The 16,525-nt window shown below is 43.5% G+C and overlaps 1 protein-coding gene across 2 annotated transcripts in view; it reads left to right on the forward strand.

The window, feature by feature from the left end:
- The first annotated feature begins 1,986 nt into the window (after positions 1 to 1,986).
- Positions 1,987 to 16,525, forward strand: part of zgc:113142 (uncharacterized protein LOC503524 homolog) — a 54,134-nt gene continuing 39,595 nt past the window's right edge. The window contains exon 1 of one of the 2 annotated variants that reach the window (XM_041846925.2): positions 1,987 to 2,103. The gene's annotated coding sequence lies outside the window, so the exon portion shown is untranslated. Of the gene's footprint in view, positions 2,104 to 4,329; positions 4,399 to 16,525 lie in introns of those variants that run through there. The other variant, XM_041846924.2, reaches the window with a different exon arrangement.

Genomic DNA, 16,525 nt, shown 5'->3' on the forward strand with positions numbered 1-16,525 from the left:
CTGGCCGTGTGGTTCCAGGATAACAACCTCTCCCTCAACGTGATCAAGACAAAGGAGATGATTGTGGACTACAGGGAAAAAAAGAGGACTGAGCATGCCCCCATTCTCATCGACGGGGCTGTAGTGGAACAGGTTGAGAGCTTCAAGTTCCTTGCTGTCCACATCACCAACAAACTATCATGGTCCAAACACACCAAGACAGTCATGAAGAGGGCACGACAAAGCCTATTCCCCCTCAGGAGACTGAAAAGATTTGGCGTGGGTCCTCAGATCCTCAAAGAGTTCTACAGCTGCACCATCAAGAGCATCCTGACTGGTTGCATCACCGCGTGGTATGGCAACTGCTCGGCCTCCGACCGCAAGGCACTACAGAGGGTAGTGCGTACAGCCCAGTACATCACTGGGGCCAAGCTTCCTGCCATCCAGGACCTCTATACCAGGCGGTGTCAGGGAAAGGCCCTAAAAATTGTCAAAGACTCCAACCACCATAGTCATAGACTGTTCTCTCTGCTACCGCATGGCAAGCGGTACCGGAGCACCAAGTCTAGGTCCAAAAGGCTTCTTAACAGCTTCTACCCCCAAGCCATAAGACTCCTGTACAGCTAATCATGGCTACCCTGACTATTATTTTTAACTTATCTATTTTTTACTTAAAACTGCATTGTTGGTTAAGGGCTTGTAAGTAAGCATTTCACTGTAAGGTCTACACCTGTTGTATTTGGCGCATGTGGCAAATAAAAATTGATTTTATCCCCTTTCCACAAAAACAAGCGGGCAGCTTGTGCAAATGTCATGTTGGCATGGAATGAGAAAACGTTCTCCTCTCCTGAAATGTTTTCTCTTCAGGATTGGCCTGGGGGACCCCCCTACCCCTGCTCAGTGGATCAGACACAGGTTTCAGAAACTGTCTCTCTCTCTCTCACACACACACACATATACACACACACACACACACACACACACTCAATAACACCCCTATAGCACATACTGTACAGTAGATAAACACACATACACACTTTGCATGTACATGATACACACCCTCTCTCTCTTTCTTACACACACATGCACAGACACACCGGTGGGCCCCTCCTCATACTGATGCCTTAGAATTCATACCAGAGGGGGGTTAAGAGCAGCGGTAAGTCATGGGGGCTGCTGGTACAGTAAAGGTCCACAGTGCAGTCTGTCAGTAAGGAATCCTGGGGAATATAGATAAGGTACTGTACAGGACTGAATCTGGGGCAAAAACTGGTTGAATCAACATTGTTTCCACATAATTTCAACCAAAACTTCAATGCGATGACGCTGAATCAACATGGAAAACTGATTGGATTTAAAGGAAGTCATCAATATAAGAGAATTTCAGGGGGTTTTCACCCAACTTTTAACCTAAATTGCTTTCACTTTGAATTCACGTTAGGAAATGTAAAACTTAGTAGTGCATTTGAGGTTTAAAAAGGCTTCTGAAGTTTGTAATTTCCACTTTGAAAATTCACACTTGATTTTCCCTTACGAAAAAATGTCCATGAATTATAATCCACATAATAAATCACATTTCCTTTGCTGCAGGATTATTTTCATGCTGTAGCAAACTGTCTCAAAGTAAGATCCTACATCTGTAGGTGCTGTTCTTTGCACAAAGGCTACAATCAGTATGACAGACAACTGAGTCACAGCCAATTGACTGGGTAGCCCTCTGCAGTGGGCTGCACTTCCTTCTATTGCTGTCATGATGATCGGGAGGAGGGGGATATGGACTTGAGCTGGATACGACCTGCCATGCAGAGGGGTACCAGAGAGAGAGAGAGAGAGAGAGAGAGGTCCCCTTTTCCAGATAGCTCTCTCTGTCTCTCTCTCTCTCTCGCTCTCTCTTTCTTTACCACCTCCGTGCTGCTGCACCTGTTGTGCCACTCTGGTTCGGGGGGCTGAGTCCTGGGCTATATCCGCTCCCAGCAGGCAGAGGACCAGTCCTACTGGGCAGCAGCTGGAGGAACTCTGCCGTATCTGAGCTGAGACCTGGTCCACTGGAGTGGGGGGTCCTCTTAATTGGGCCTGTCTGACTAATGGGCCACAGGTGGATTGTTCTGTGGGAATGCTTGTGAGGTATGTTGCTGCCTGAGATCGTTAGCTGCTACCACACTGTGATCATTACAAGCTAATTTGGCTTTAGAGGGGTTGTATTCCTGTGAAAATCTCCCTTTTGCAGTATACGCTATGTCAAGATCATACTTATTTAACCATGGAATGTGGATATGTGACCGAACTGACAGGCAGGAAAGCAAGATACTATCCTGCATGAACTGAATACTACCTCTACTTCTTCCTGCTACTGATAGTATAATATGTATTGTTATTGTTATAGTGTGGACACTATATAAATAATTACATTGAATATGTGTTGTACTTACCTGCAGTATAGTATGATTGCTATTCATGTGTGCATGGTTATTATTGGCATTGACCGTGACCTTTCCCCTTTTGATGATGTCATCACCAAGAGTCAGATCTGTACAATGTGATTCTACCACAGGCTGAGTGGGCTGTATCGTTCTGCTGTTTTTGTACCATTTGTACATGGCTGTACACCTTTTATTTATTGGGTTGAAAGTAAAGGAAAGTAATATTGAAATGCGTGTGGGCATTCCTTGTCAAATTACTACAGTTATGTATTCTCATTGCTGGGTAAATATGCTCATGGATTATTTTGGATATTTTGCTGTCTGGGGACCTCCAGTGGCGGGTTTAGGAACTGGTCTTTAGTGCAGATACACAACCACAGCCTCGGGCACGGCACCACTGGTCATTCTTTAAAAGTGCATTCTTTCTTCCTCCCTTTTTTGAAGTAATCTCTACTACGTGTCAACAGATCTCTACAAGTGCATATAGGGGCAGAGGTTACATGGGGTCGATTTGGAATTGGGCATATGCATTTTTTCCCCTCCGTTTTGTTTCTTAGGAATGGTAGTTGATGCAGAGTCTTTACCAGATAAAGTCAAGTTAGGATGTGTCAGTTATTCCGTGAGAGCTTTTGTCCCGAATCCATTAGGGTATTTTAGGTGTTAAGCTTATGGTCATGTGGCAGCAGTGTGTAGGAGGGAGATTCCTAGATGCGAGAAATGTGTAGGAGGACATGAAACAAAGTAATGTGTAGTATCGGTGGAAAAAGTTGTGTGTGTAAACTGTAGGGCAGGGTTCTTCAATTCCGGTCCTGGAGGGCCGAAACACTTCTGTTTTTTATTTCTACCTGGTAGTTAATTGCACTCACCTGGTGTCCCAGGTCTGAATTAGCCCCTGATTAGAAGGAGAGGATGAAAAACAGAGGTGTTTCGGCCCTCCGGGACCGGAATTGAAGAACCCTGCTGTAGGGGTACCCATGGTGCTGGAAATCAGAGGTTTTGAAAGATAGTGTCCCATCCTCCTAGGCTGCTGGCCTGGAGTAGGATCAGAGAGGGCCAAAGTAGTGGAATAGTGGTGAGGCTTTAACCCTCTAGAGCAGGACTGCCCAACCCTGTTCCTGAAGTGCTACCGTCCTGTAGGTTTTTGCTCCAACCCTAATCTAGCACACCTGATTCTAATAATTAGCAGGTTGATAAGATTAATCAGGTTAGTAACACCTGTGGTTGGAGCGAAACCTACAGGAAGGTAGCTCTCCAGGAACAGGGTTGGGCAGCCCTGCTGTAGAGTCTAAGCCCTGTCTAAACTGGGGGGTTCTAAGCTAACATATGGAATTGTTTTGAGATGGTCATACCAAGAATCATTTAGCTATTTGATTTTGAATTTAAAATTCCCGTAAGGTCCCAAAAAAATGAATATTGGATGAAATTGAATTTGGCATTACTGCTATTAGCCAATAGAAACTCATTGAATAACAGATTCACTACATGGAACAACAAATATCCTGAAAAAATATAAATAGAAACGTTTTTGTGAGAAGACAGATTTTCAGGATGTCTCATGGTCTGATGACCACTCTACCTCTGCCACCTTTCACCACAGATGCGGAAGGGCGATATCGGCAGATGTGGTTGATTGAGACGCAGCCCATGCAAAAAACAGATATCTCTAGTTTAAACAGATGGATTTTAATGGTGATTTTTGTATTTTGTCAATTAGATTTACACGGGTGCGCGGAAACTGTAGGCTAAGGTTAATGGGTGCAGGGTTAGTTGGTAGGGCACTTTTTCCCAAAGTGTAATGAATTAATATACCGAAAAGTAGGCTGATACACAGCCAATACAGTAGATGGCGCCATGCACCAATACTATTTGTTTGTGCACCGCCATAATACGAAAGAAGAAGAAGCCTACCTGTAGAAACGGGTGATATCGTTGGTACATCACAGGTGCGCGCCAGGTACGCGGGTCACAGGATCATCGCCAAGAAGTCGACGACCAGCTGGTGAGTAACTTTACCAATGTAAACATGTTACGAATTAAACAATGCTTTAGGCTACCAGTCAAAGTAGGCAATGTTGAGAATTCCCCCTGACAGTGGTGTTATCACCATTTCACAGCCTTTTGGGGTAGGCCTCCTGTAGCTCAGGTGGTAGCGCATGGCGCTTGCAACGCCAGGGTTGTGGGTTCGATTCCCACGGGGGGCAGTATGAAAAATGTATGCACTCACTAACTGTAAGTCGCTCTGGATAAGAGCGTCTGCTAAATGACTCAAATCTAAAATCTAGATCACTCGAGTGATCCTGCACCCATCCCCCACAGGCTATTTGTGCATAGCTTGGAAGAACAACTAAAATCTGAAGGCTAAATCATTCATTGTTAGAACCTTCTTAGGAGCATAGTAGGCGGATACACAGCCAATACAGTAGGTGGCGGCATGCACCTATAATTTTGGGGACCGACTGGCGCAGCGGTCGCTTTGAACACACCGACTGCATCATTGCGTTTTGGTACACCAGAAGTACATTCATTTCCAATGGAACGCTGCGTTTGCCCTGCAGCATTGCGTTGTAGAGGCATTTGCTGTGAGTTCTGTTGGAGTTATCGAATGTATGCGTAAACGGGTTGACAGAAATGGTAGCAGAAGGTGAATGTTGGACTTTTGTTACACACATATCTAGATGATGCTGCATACTATTTTGCGCAAAGACACTGTCTGTGTGTTCAAAGCATCAGGGACTGCATCGCAGTGCTAGAGGCGTCACTACAGACCCGGGTTCGATTCCGGGCTGTATACAACCGGCCGTGATCGGGAGTCCCATAGGGCGGCGCACAATTGGCCCAGCGTCGTCCGGGTTAGGGGAGGGTTTGGCCGGGGTAGGCCGTCATTGTAAATAAGAATTTGCCAAGTTAAATAAATAAAATAAAAACTATAATGTGTTTGCGCATAATACCAAAGAAGAAGAAGCCTATCCGTAGGCACCGGTGTTATCACGGGTGCGCGCCAGGTACACGGGTCACAGGAACATCGCCAAGATGTCGACGTCACGTCGACCAGCTGGTGAGTAACTTTACGCATGTAAGCATGTTACAAATTAAACAATGCTTTAGGCTACCAGTCAAAGTAGGTCATGTTGAATATTCCCCCTGACAGTAGTGTTATTATGGAGCCAGGTACCTGTCAAAAGGTTGACCGTACATATCGTTAGGATCTTAAGAAAATCCATACGTGAAACATGAAATGTAAATGTTAAAATAGATCTGTAAACATGTTACGGCTATGAATGAACATTTACACGTTCAATTCTTACTTTACGTCTCCCTTTACTCGGTTACATATTTTTTTATGCGTACAAACTTTTGTCAGCAATGTGGCATCTGCAAAGTACATGAACCGAACATAGCGAGTCGAAGTCAGCTAGTCCATCAAGCAACTATAGCCCAGACGTTAGTTTCTTTGCAGCTTCCGGTTTCATTTAGAAAATAAAAGTCTAGAGCTTGTTTTAGAACTGCATGTAATAACGACGTTATACCAGTAGATTATTATTATTATTTTTTTTATTTCACCTTTATTTAACCAGGTAAACCAGTTGAGAACAAGTTCTCATTTACAACTGCGACCTGGCCAAGATAAAGCAAAGCAGTGCGATAAAAACAACAACACAGAGTTACATATGGGATAAAACAAAACAAAGTCAAAAATACAACAGAAATACATATATATACAGTGTGTTCAAATGTAGCAAGTTATGGAGGTAAGGCAATAAATAGGCTATAGTGCAAAATAATTACAATTAGTATTAACACTGGAATGATAGATGTGCAAGAGATGATGTGCAAATAGAGATACTGGGGTACAAATGAGCAAAATAAATAACAATATAGGGATGAGGTAGTTGGGCGGGCTAATTTCAGATGGGCTGTGTACAGGTGCAGTGATCGGTAAGGTGCTCTGACAACTGATGCTTAAAGTTAGTGAGGGAGATAAGTGTCTCCAGCTTCAGAGATTTTTGCAATTTGTTCCAGTCATTGGCAGCAGAGAACTGGAAGGAATTGCGGCCAAAGGAGGTTTTGGATTTGGGGATGACCAGTGAGATATACCTGCTGGAGCGCAGACTACGGGTGGGTGTTGCTATGGTGACCAATGAGCTAAGATAAGGCGGGGATTTGCCTAGCAGTGATTTATAGATGGCCTGGAGCCAGTGGGTTTGGCGACGAATATGTAGTGAGGACCAGCCAACAAGAGCATACAGGCCACGAGCATACAGGTCACAGTGGTGGGTATTATATGGGGCTTTGGAGACAAAACGGATGGCACTGTGATAGACTACATCCAATTTGCTGAGTAGAGTGTTGGAGGCTATTTTGTAAATGACATTGCCGAAGTCAAGGATCGGTAGGATAGTCAGTTTTACGAGGGCATGTTTGGCAGCATGAGTGAAGGAGGCTTTGTTGCGAAATAGGAAACCGATTCTAGATTTAACTTTGGATTGGAGATTCTTAATGTGAGTCTGGAAGGAGAGTTTACAGTCTAACCAGACACCTAGATATTTGTAGTTGTCCACATACTCTAGGTCAGACCCGTCGAGAGTAGTGATTCTAGTCGGGTGGGCGGGTGCAAGCAGCGTTCGGTTGAAGAGCATGCATTTAGTTTTACTAGTGTTTAAGAGCAGTTGGAGGCTACTGAAGGAGTGTTGTATGGCATTGAAGCTCGTTTGGAGGTTTGTTAACACAGTGTCCAATGAAGGGCCAGATGTATACAAAATGGTGTCGTCTGCGTAGAGGTGGATCTGAGAGTCACCAGCAACAAGAGCGACGTCATTGATATACACAGAGAAAAGAGTCGGCCCAAGAATTGAACCCTGTGGCACCCCCATAGAGACTGCCATAGGTCCAGACAACAGGCCCTCCGATTTGACACATTGAACTCTATCTGAGAAGTAGTTGGTGAACCAGGCGAGGCAGTCATTTGAGAAACCAAGGCTATTTAGTCTGCCAATAAGAATGCGGTGGTTGACAGAGTCGAAAGCCTTGGCCAGGTCAATGAAAACGGCTGCACAGTACTGTCTATTATCGATCGCGGTTATAATATCGTTTAGGACCTTGAGCGTGGCTGAAGTGCACCCATGACCAGCTCGGAAACCGGATTGCATAGCGGAGAAGGTACGGTGGGATTCGAAATGGTCGGTGATCTGTTTGTTGACTTGGCTTTCAAAAACTTTTGAAAGGCAGGGCAGGATGGATATGGGTCTGTAACAGTTTGGATCTAGAGTGTCACCCCCTTTGAAGAGGGGGATGACCGCGGCAGCTTTCCAATCTCTGGGGATCTCAGACGTTACGAAAGAGAGGTTGAACAGGCTAGTAATAGGGGTTGCGACAATTTCGGCGGCTAGTTTTAGAAAGAAAGGGTCCAGATTGTCTAGCCCAGAAGATTTGTAGGGGTCCAGATTTTGCAGCTCTTTCAGAACATCAACTGTCTGGATTTGTGTGAAGGAGAAGCGGGGGGGGGCATAGGCAAGTTGCAGCGGAGGGTGCAGAGCTGGTGGCCAGGGTAGTGGTAGCCAGGTGGAAAGCATGGCCAGCCGTAGCAAAATGCTTGTTGAAATTCTCGGTTATTGTAGATTTATCGGTGGTGATAGTGTTTCCTAGCCTCAGTGCAGTGGGCAGCTGGGAGGAAGTGCTCTTATTTTCCATGGACTTTACAGTGTCCCGAAACATTTGAGTTAGTGCTACAGGAAGCAAATTTCTGTTTGAAAAAGTTAGCCTTTGCTTTCCTAACTGCTTGTGTATATTGGTTCCTAACTTCCCTGAAAAGTTGCATATCGCGGGGGCTATTTGATGCTAATGCAGTACGCCACAGGATGTTTTTGTGCTGGTCAAGGGCAGTCAAGTCTGAGGAGAACCAGGGGCTATATCTGTTCTTAGTTCTGTATTTTTGAATGGGGCATGTTTATTTAAGATTGAGAGGAAATTACTTTTAAAGAACAACCAGGCATCCTCTACTGACGGAATGAGATCTATATCCATCCAGGATACCTGGGCCAGGTCAATTAGGAAGGCCTGCTCGCTGAAGTGTTTTTGGGAGCGTTTGACAGTGATGAGGGGTGGTCGTTTGACCGCGGACCCGTTACGGACGCAGGCAATAAGGCAGTGATCACTGAGATCCTGGTTGAAGACAGCGGAGGTGTATTTAGAGGGTAAGTTAGTCAGGATGATATCTATGAGGGTACCCATGTTTACGGATTTAGGGTTGTACCTGGTAGGTTCGTTGATAATTTGTGTGAGATTGAGGGCATCTAGTTTAGATTGTAGGATGGCCGGGGTGTTAAGCATATCCCAGTTTAGGTCACCAAGCAGTACGAACTCTGAGGATAGATGGGGGGCAATTAATTCACATATGGTAGTATAGGCGTGGGCCTTTAGCAAATTACTTGTGTGAGAATGATAACAGAAGAGCCTTGTCTAGAATAATCGCCTGAGCTGCAAAATAGAAAGTAAATATGATTTAGGCTAGGCCTATTCCGCTATCTAAATATGCCATGCTGTTGTGTGTTATTTAATGGCCATATAATTGCATAATTTATTTTCAGTGGGGCTATTGTGGTGATCATGTAACCTAATATAAAACACTTTATAGGCCTTATATTATTATTTATATTAGGCATTTTGACTGTTGTATTAGTGAATTCCACTCTGTATGTAGGCTTGTTATTGCCATTTACTTTGCACATCCCCTTCACACAGAGACTATATCCATATCAATAAACGAGACTAAACAACATATTAAGTCTTGGCTATAACCTGTCCTGAGCGAAATAGCCAAGGGGTCACAAATGGTCAAGACTATCTATAGCCTATTCTTATTGCCAGATCTGTTTCCTTATCAGCCACTGCACGTGCTTCTTCAACTATTTTGTTAAAAATGTATTTAGAGGCCTGTGAGCTAGGGTCTCTTTAAGGGGAGCCCTATAATATAAACAGTTATAAAACACAAATAGAGTTCTAAAATTAATCCGCAAGACACCAGTACATAAAATGATGGCCTAAATTGCAATGCCTACAGGTTGAAGGCCTAATTTCTATTTGGATAGGCCTACATTAAACATTGGATTATTAAAGTGATAGGCTAAAGAAAATTGGAGAATTTAGATAATTTTGAATACACATGGATTTTAATAAACAAATGGATAAGACTGTTCTCTTCTCTTTGATTTAGTTCCTATTGCAACTCAGAGAAATGACATTTTATGAAATACTGACTGATTGAACTGAATGAAGGATGAATTAAATGTTCAAATATGTTGGAATGACAAGTTGCACGCATCATGCATGCTCTGCACTTTATTTGGCTAGTAGGTAAATAGGCCTACATTAGGGTATGATGACTCTATGACTGCATGCCTCCAGAAGGGCATCTTCTGAGGCAGAGGGGAGCTTTTCCAAAGGCGCGTGGTGCTGCATGGAGATCACAAGCTCTTCAACTGGGCAGCAGTGTCGAGATGGAGGGAATAGCGTATACGAAGACTACCTAAGACCACTACAACAGAGTTATTGTAAAGTGTGAGAATACGCTTATACCAGACTTAGCCTACGTTTAACCTCTCCCTTGTTCATTTCAAAGTCCATATGTTCATGACCCGATTCACCAGCCCGTCTGGTGTTCAACCTTCCCAAGTTCTCTCATGTCACCCCGCTCCTCCGCACACTCCACTGGCTTCCAGTTGAGGCTCGCATCTACTACAAGACCATGGTGCTTGCCTACGGAGCTGTGAGGGGAACGGCACCTCCTTACCTTCAGGCTCTGATCAGACCCTACACCCAAACGAGGGCACTACGTTCATCCACCTCTGGTCTGCTAGCTCCCCTACCTCTACAGTTCCCGCTCAGCCCAGTCAAAGCTATTTGCTGCTCTGGCACCCCAATGGTGGAACAAGCTCCCCCACGACGCCAGGACAGTGGAGTCACTGACCACCTTCCGGAGACACTTAAAACCCTACCTCTTTAAGGAATACCTGGAATAGTTTACAGTAATCCTTCTTCCCCCACCCCCCATAAAAAAATAAATAAAACAACGATAAAAAAAAGGTGGTTGTCCCACTGGCTATCATAAGTTGAATGCACCAATTTGTAAGTCGCTCTGGATAAGAGCGTCTGCTAAATTATGTAAATATAAATCATGTCAAATAATTTTTGATTCATATTAACCCCTCCTACAGAATATGCTTTGGCAAGATTTTGAGTGATGAAATATCAAACAATTCTATAAAAAAACATTTGAATGGCAAAGACTCCAGTAGTCATATATAATTCATAGATTCACCAAACATCTATTATTCTATGTTCCATTATACCTGGTAAATACCACTAGTTACGGTTGCAGACAGAGCCCAAAGAATGGGATGGTGCAATATTGAATTAATCATATATTGATAAGGTGCATGCATGGGGATGTCCACGTCACCCAGAGATACAGTGGGGGAAAAAAAGTATTTAGTCAGCCACCAATTGTGCAAGTTCTACCACTTAAAAAGATGAGAGGCCTGTAATTTTCATCATAGGTACACGTCAACTATGACACAGGTCAAACGTTTTCTGTAAGTCTTCACAAGGTTTTCACACACTGTTGCTGATATTTTGGCCCATTCCTCCATGCAGATCTCCTCTAGAGCAGTGATGTTTTGGGGCTGTCGCTGGGCAACACGGACTTTCAACTCCCTCCAAAGATTTTCTATGGGGTTGAGATCTGGAGACTGGCTAGGCCACTCCAGGACCTTGAAATGCTTCTTACGAAGCCACTCCTTCGTTGCCCGGGCGGTGTGTTTGGGATCATTGTCATGCTGAAAGACCCAGCCACGTTTCATCTTCAATGCCCTTGCTGATGGAAGGAGGTTTTCACTCAAAATCTCACGATACATGGCCCCATTCTTTCCTTTACACGGATGAGTCGTCCTGGTCCCTTTGCAGAAAAACAGCCCCGAAGCATGATGTTTCCACCCCCATGCTTCACAGTAGGTATGGTGTTCTTTGGATGCAACTCAGCATTCTTTGTCCTCCAAACACGACGAGTTGAGTTTTTACCAAAAAGTTCTATTTCGTTTCATCTGACCATATGACATTCTCCCAATCCTCTTCTGGATCATTTAAATGCACTTTGCAAACTTCAGACGGGCCTGGACATGTACTGGCTTAAGCAGGGGGACACGTCTGGCACTGCAGGATTTGAGTCCCTGGCGGCGTAGTGTGTTACTGATGGTAGGCTTTGTTATTTTGGTCCCAGCTCTTTGCAGGTCATTCACTAGGTCCCCCCGTGTGGTTCTGGGATTTTTGCTCACCGTTCTTGTGACCATTTTGACCCCACGGGGTGAGACCTTGCGTGGAGCCCCAGATCGAGGGAGATTATCAGTGGTCTTGTATGTCTTCCTTTTCCTAATAATTGCTCCCACAGTTGATTTCTTCAAACCAAGCTGCTTACCTATTGCAGATTCAGTCTTCCCAGCCTGGTGCAGGTCTACAATTTTGTTTCTTGTGTCCTTTGACAGCTCTTTGGTCTTGGCCATAGTGGAGTTTGGAGTGTGACTGTTTGAGGTTGTGGACAGGTGTCTTTTATACTGATAACAAGTTCAAACAGGTGCCATTAATACAGGTAACGAGTGGAGGACAGAGGAGCCTCTTAAAGAAGAAGTTACAGGTCTGTGAGAGCCAGAAATCTTGCTTGTTTGTAGGTGACCAAATACTTATTTTCCACCATAATTTGCAAGTAAATTCATAAAAAATCCTACAATGTGTTTTTCTGGAAAAAAAATTCTCAATTTGTCTGTCATAGTTGACGTGTACCTATGATGAAAATTACAGGCCTCATCTTTTTAAGTGGGAGAACTTGCACAATTGGTGGCTGACTAAATACTTTTTTTCCCCACTGTATGCCCATGCTGTAGAGATACACCTAGCAGACAGAAACTTCACTGTTGTGGGCATAATACAGCTAGTGCTATCGTGACTTGCGCTGCAAACAAATCCATTACACTATCTACCTAAATGTGAAGTAAACTCAACTGAGGAGTAATAGAGAATGGAGACTTTTAACTTGAAAACGTGCAGGATACCTCTTTTCGGTTTCCCTAACTATATATTTTTTTTATACTGTGTTATGCTTGTTCGGGTAGCACTCCTCACAGGCCGTTTGGTGTACGTGTTTTTTGTTGGTGAGTTGAAACTGCCAAAACTCTGAAAGGTATTATTGTACGTCAGAATACCAACACAAGATTTGTTCAAGCCTAAAATGTTAGTCCGTAAGTCAGAATTGCAACACAAGATGTGTTAGTCCGTAATTGTAATATTGTGTTTGTATGTTCACAGATGAAATTTCACGTTTACGTTCATGTTTCACCCATGGGTTTTCTTAAGATCTAACGATACGTACGTTCAACCTTTTGGCAGGTATCTGGCTCCATATGTTATCACCAATTCACAGTCCTTTGGGGTAGGTCACTCGAGTGATCCTGCACCCATCCCCCACTACCCTCCTCTGCAGGCTATTTGTGCATAGCTTGGAAGAACAACTCAAATCTGAAGATCTGACCAGGGCCTGGTTTCCCAAAAGCATATTAAGGCTAAGTAAGAAAATACAAATATAAAATCTTTGCGCAGTGTTTTGGGAAACGCATGTTACGTCTTCGGCCATTGTACAGGACAAACATAGGTACAGGTAAGAATTTTCAGTATCGAATAATGGTGACTCAATGTTGTTGCTAGCAAATTGTGCGACCAACTCCACCTCAATATAAGAGAACCTGGGGCAGACCTGGAGACGTGGTTAGTGGATAACTTTGGCGTAGGAAGAGGTTGTTGCGCGCCCCGACAGGCTCTCTGAGCATTATTTTATCCATTAGGGGAAGAAAGGAGTACAGCCAAGTTTTCTCCACCCATCACAAAAAAATGGCACGCAATGTAAAACACATTTTGCGCCTTCCCATTCATTGCATGCCGCTTCACCAACAAAACCTTTCATAGATTAAACAGCCCCTGGGAATTCTTCTTCAATGAAAGATAAATACAGTGTGTAAACTCACTTCAGTATGCATATGAAATAAAGGCATTTAGACAGGGCCGCGTCTAGCCTTTTGGGAGCCCTAAGCAAGATTTGGTCGGGCCCCCCACCTCACGGGCAAAACATTTTAGTACCCCCCCTGTTGGCAGTGGATACATTATTTTGCAGTGTTAAAGTTAATTTCCAGCAATTCTTCACATTTTGCCATGGGGTGGAGAACATTTTGCAGTTCTAAAACAAATGTCATGCAGTTCTACTCATTTTGCCATGGGGCGGGGAGAACTGTTGCAGTTTCAAAGGTAATATCCTGCAATTATCCACATCTTGCCATCGGCTGGTGAATTATTTTGGCAGATTTCCTGAAATTTGACACGTTTTGCCATGTTCATATACAGTGATGTGAAAAAGTGTTTGCCCCCTTCCTGATTTTGTTATTTGTTTGCATGTTTGTCACACTTAAATGTTTCAGATCATCAAACAAATGTACATATTAGTCAAAGGTAACACAAGTAAACACAAAATACAGTTTTGAAATGAAGGTTGTTATTATTAAGGGAAAACAAAATCCAAACCTACATGGCCCTGAGTGAAAGTGTTTTCCCCACCCCCGTTATAAAGCAACTCAACTGTGGTTTATCACACCTGAGTTCAATTCCTCTAGCCACACCCAGGCCTGATTACTGCCACACCTGTTCTCAATCAAGGAATCACTTAAATAGGACCTGCCTGACAAAGTGAAGTAGACCAAAAGTTACTCAAAAGCTAGACATCATGCCGAGATCCAAAGAAATTCAGGAACAAATGAGAAAGAAAGTAATTGAGATCCATCAGTCTGGAAAAGGTTATAAAGCCATTTCTAAAGCTTTGGGACTCCAGCGAACCACCATGAGAGCCATTATCCACAAATGGTGAAAACATGGAACAGTGGTGAACCTTCCCAGGAGTGGCCGGCCGACCAAAATTACCCCAAGAGCGCAGCGACGACTCATCCAAGAGGTCACAAATGACCCCACAACAACATCCAAAGGGCTGCAGGCCTCACTTGCCTCTGTTAAGGTCAGTGTTCATGACTCCACCATAAGAAAGAGACTGGGCAAAAATGGCCTGCATGGCAGAGTTCCCAAACGAAAACCACTGCTGAGCAAAAAGAACATTAAGGCTCGTCTCATTTTTGCCAGAAAACATCTTGATGATCCCCAAGACCTTTGGGAAAATACTCTGTGGACTGTCGAGACAAAAGTTGAACTTTGTGGAAGGTGTGTGTCCCATTACATCTGGTGTAAAAGTAACACCGCATTTCAGAAAAAGAACATCATACCAACAGTAAAAGATGATGGTGGTGGTAGTGTGATGGTCTGGGCCTGTTTTGCTGCTTCAGGACCTGGAAGACTTGCTGTGATAAATGGAACCATGAATTCTGCTGTCTACCAAAAAATCCTGAAGGAGAATGTCCGGCCATCTGTTTGTGACCTCAAGCTGAAGCGAACTTGGGTTCTGCAGCAGGACAATGATCCAAAACACACCAGCAAGTCCACCTCTGAATGGCTGTAGAAAAACAAAATGAAGACTTTGGAGTGGCCTAGTCAAAGTCCTGACCTGAATCCTATTGAGATGCTGTGGCATGACCTTTAAAAAGGCAGTTCATGCTCAAACCCTCCAATGTGGCGGAATTACAACAATTCTGCAAAGATGAGTGGGCCAAAATTCCTCCACAGCGCTGTAAAAGACTCATTGCAAGTTATCGCAAACGCTTGATTGCAGTTGTTGCTGCTAAGGGTGGCCCAACCAGTTATTAGGTTGTAGGGGGCAATCACTTTTTCACACAGGGTCATGTGGGTTTGGATTTTGTTTTCCCTTAATAATAACAAGCTTCATTTCAAAACTGCATTTTGTGTTTACTTGTGTTATCTTTGACTAATATTTAAATGTGTTTGATCTGAAACATTTAAGTGTGACATGCAAACAAATAAGAAATCAGGAAGGGGGCAAACACTTTTTCACACCACTATCTGTGTGAGAGTGACTAACAAAATCAATGGGGGCCCTCTGGAGGTCAGGGCCCTTAGGCACATTCCCTGCGTGCCCAGTCGGTAATTCGGTGACTACCTTACCTAGCAATCAACCTTTTTTTTAGCTGACATGGGATAATTGAGTGACTGTCAGTGACTGACTTAACAAGTGGAAAACTGCACTACCATGTTTTCTACTTTCTGTGTGCATGGAACATTTCTGGGATTTTTTTTATTTCAGCTCATGAAACATGGGACCAACACTTTACATGTTGTGTTTATATTTTTGTTCAGAGTAATATGGTGGGTGCTTATATTTGTCCTATTTCACACAAGTGTGTATTAGTATGCACGTGTGAATTGGAAATGTGTTTTTTGCATATACAGTGCTATGAAAAAGTATTTGTCCCCTTTCTAATTTTCTCTACTTTTGCATATTTGTGATACTGAATGTATCAAACAAAACCTAATATTAGATAAAGAGATTACCGTGACTCAACAGTCACGTGGAATTTGACTGTGGTCATGACTCATGACTGCCGGTGTGACGGTAATACGTCACCGCAACAGCCATAGACTGACTGTTCCATTCATAGGAATGCTCACAGCGAGGGCATGTCTGCGTGATGCAAAGTGGGCGGAGGGGTGATTTGCACATGGAGCTTGGCAAAAGGGGGCATGATTTGTTGACGTAATCCAATCCCAACCTTGATTTACTCGTGACGCACTGAGGTTCTAAACTCTGTTTTCAACGAGACTGACTTTATGACCAAAATTATCCTATCTACACTTTGTAGTGAATTTTGACACTAGAATAAAAGTTTCTGACTTGTATCGATGCCACAGGCCGTTTTCAAAGGGATTAGATTTTTTTTTTTAGGGGCAGTCGCTCTTTAACCACATTATACTCTTAATAATGCAACAATTCACAAGCATGTGCAGACAATTAAAGGGTTTATATTTGTCAGTACCCTCATTTACATTTTACCTTCAAGACAAAAGCACAGCTACTAGCTAGCTAAAGCTGACAACATCCTTCAAGTAATGTTAATCAATCACAAATGAACGATTACCCC

Source organism: Coregonus clupeaformis, chromosome 25, assembly GCF_020615455.1.
Source record: "Coregonus clupeaformis isolate EN_2021a chromosome 25, ASM2061545v1, whole genome shotgun sequence".
In the NCBI taxonomy this organism is placed as follows: domain Eukaryota; kingdom Metazoa; phylum Chordata; class Actinopteri; order Salmoniformes; family Salmonidae; genus Coregonus; species Coregonus clupeaformis.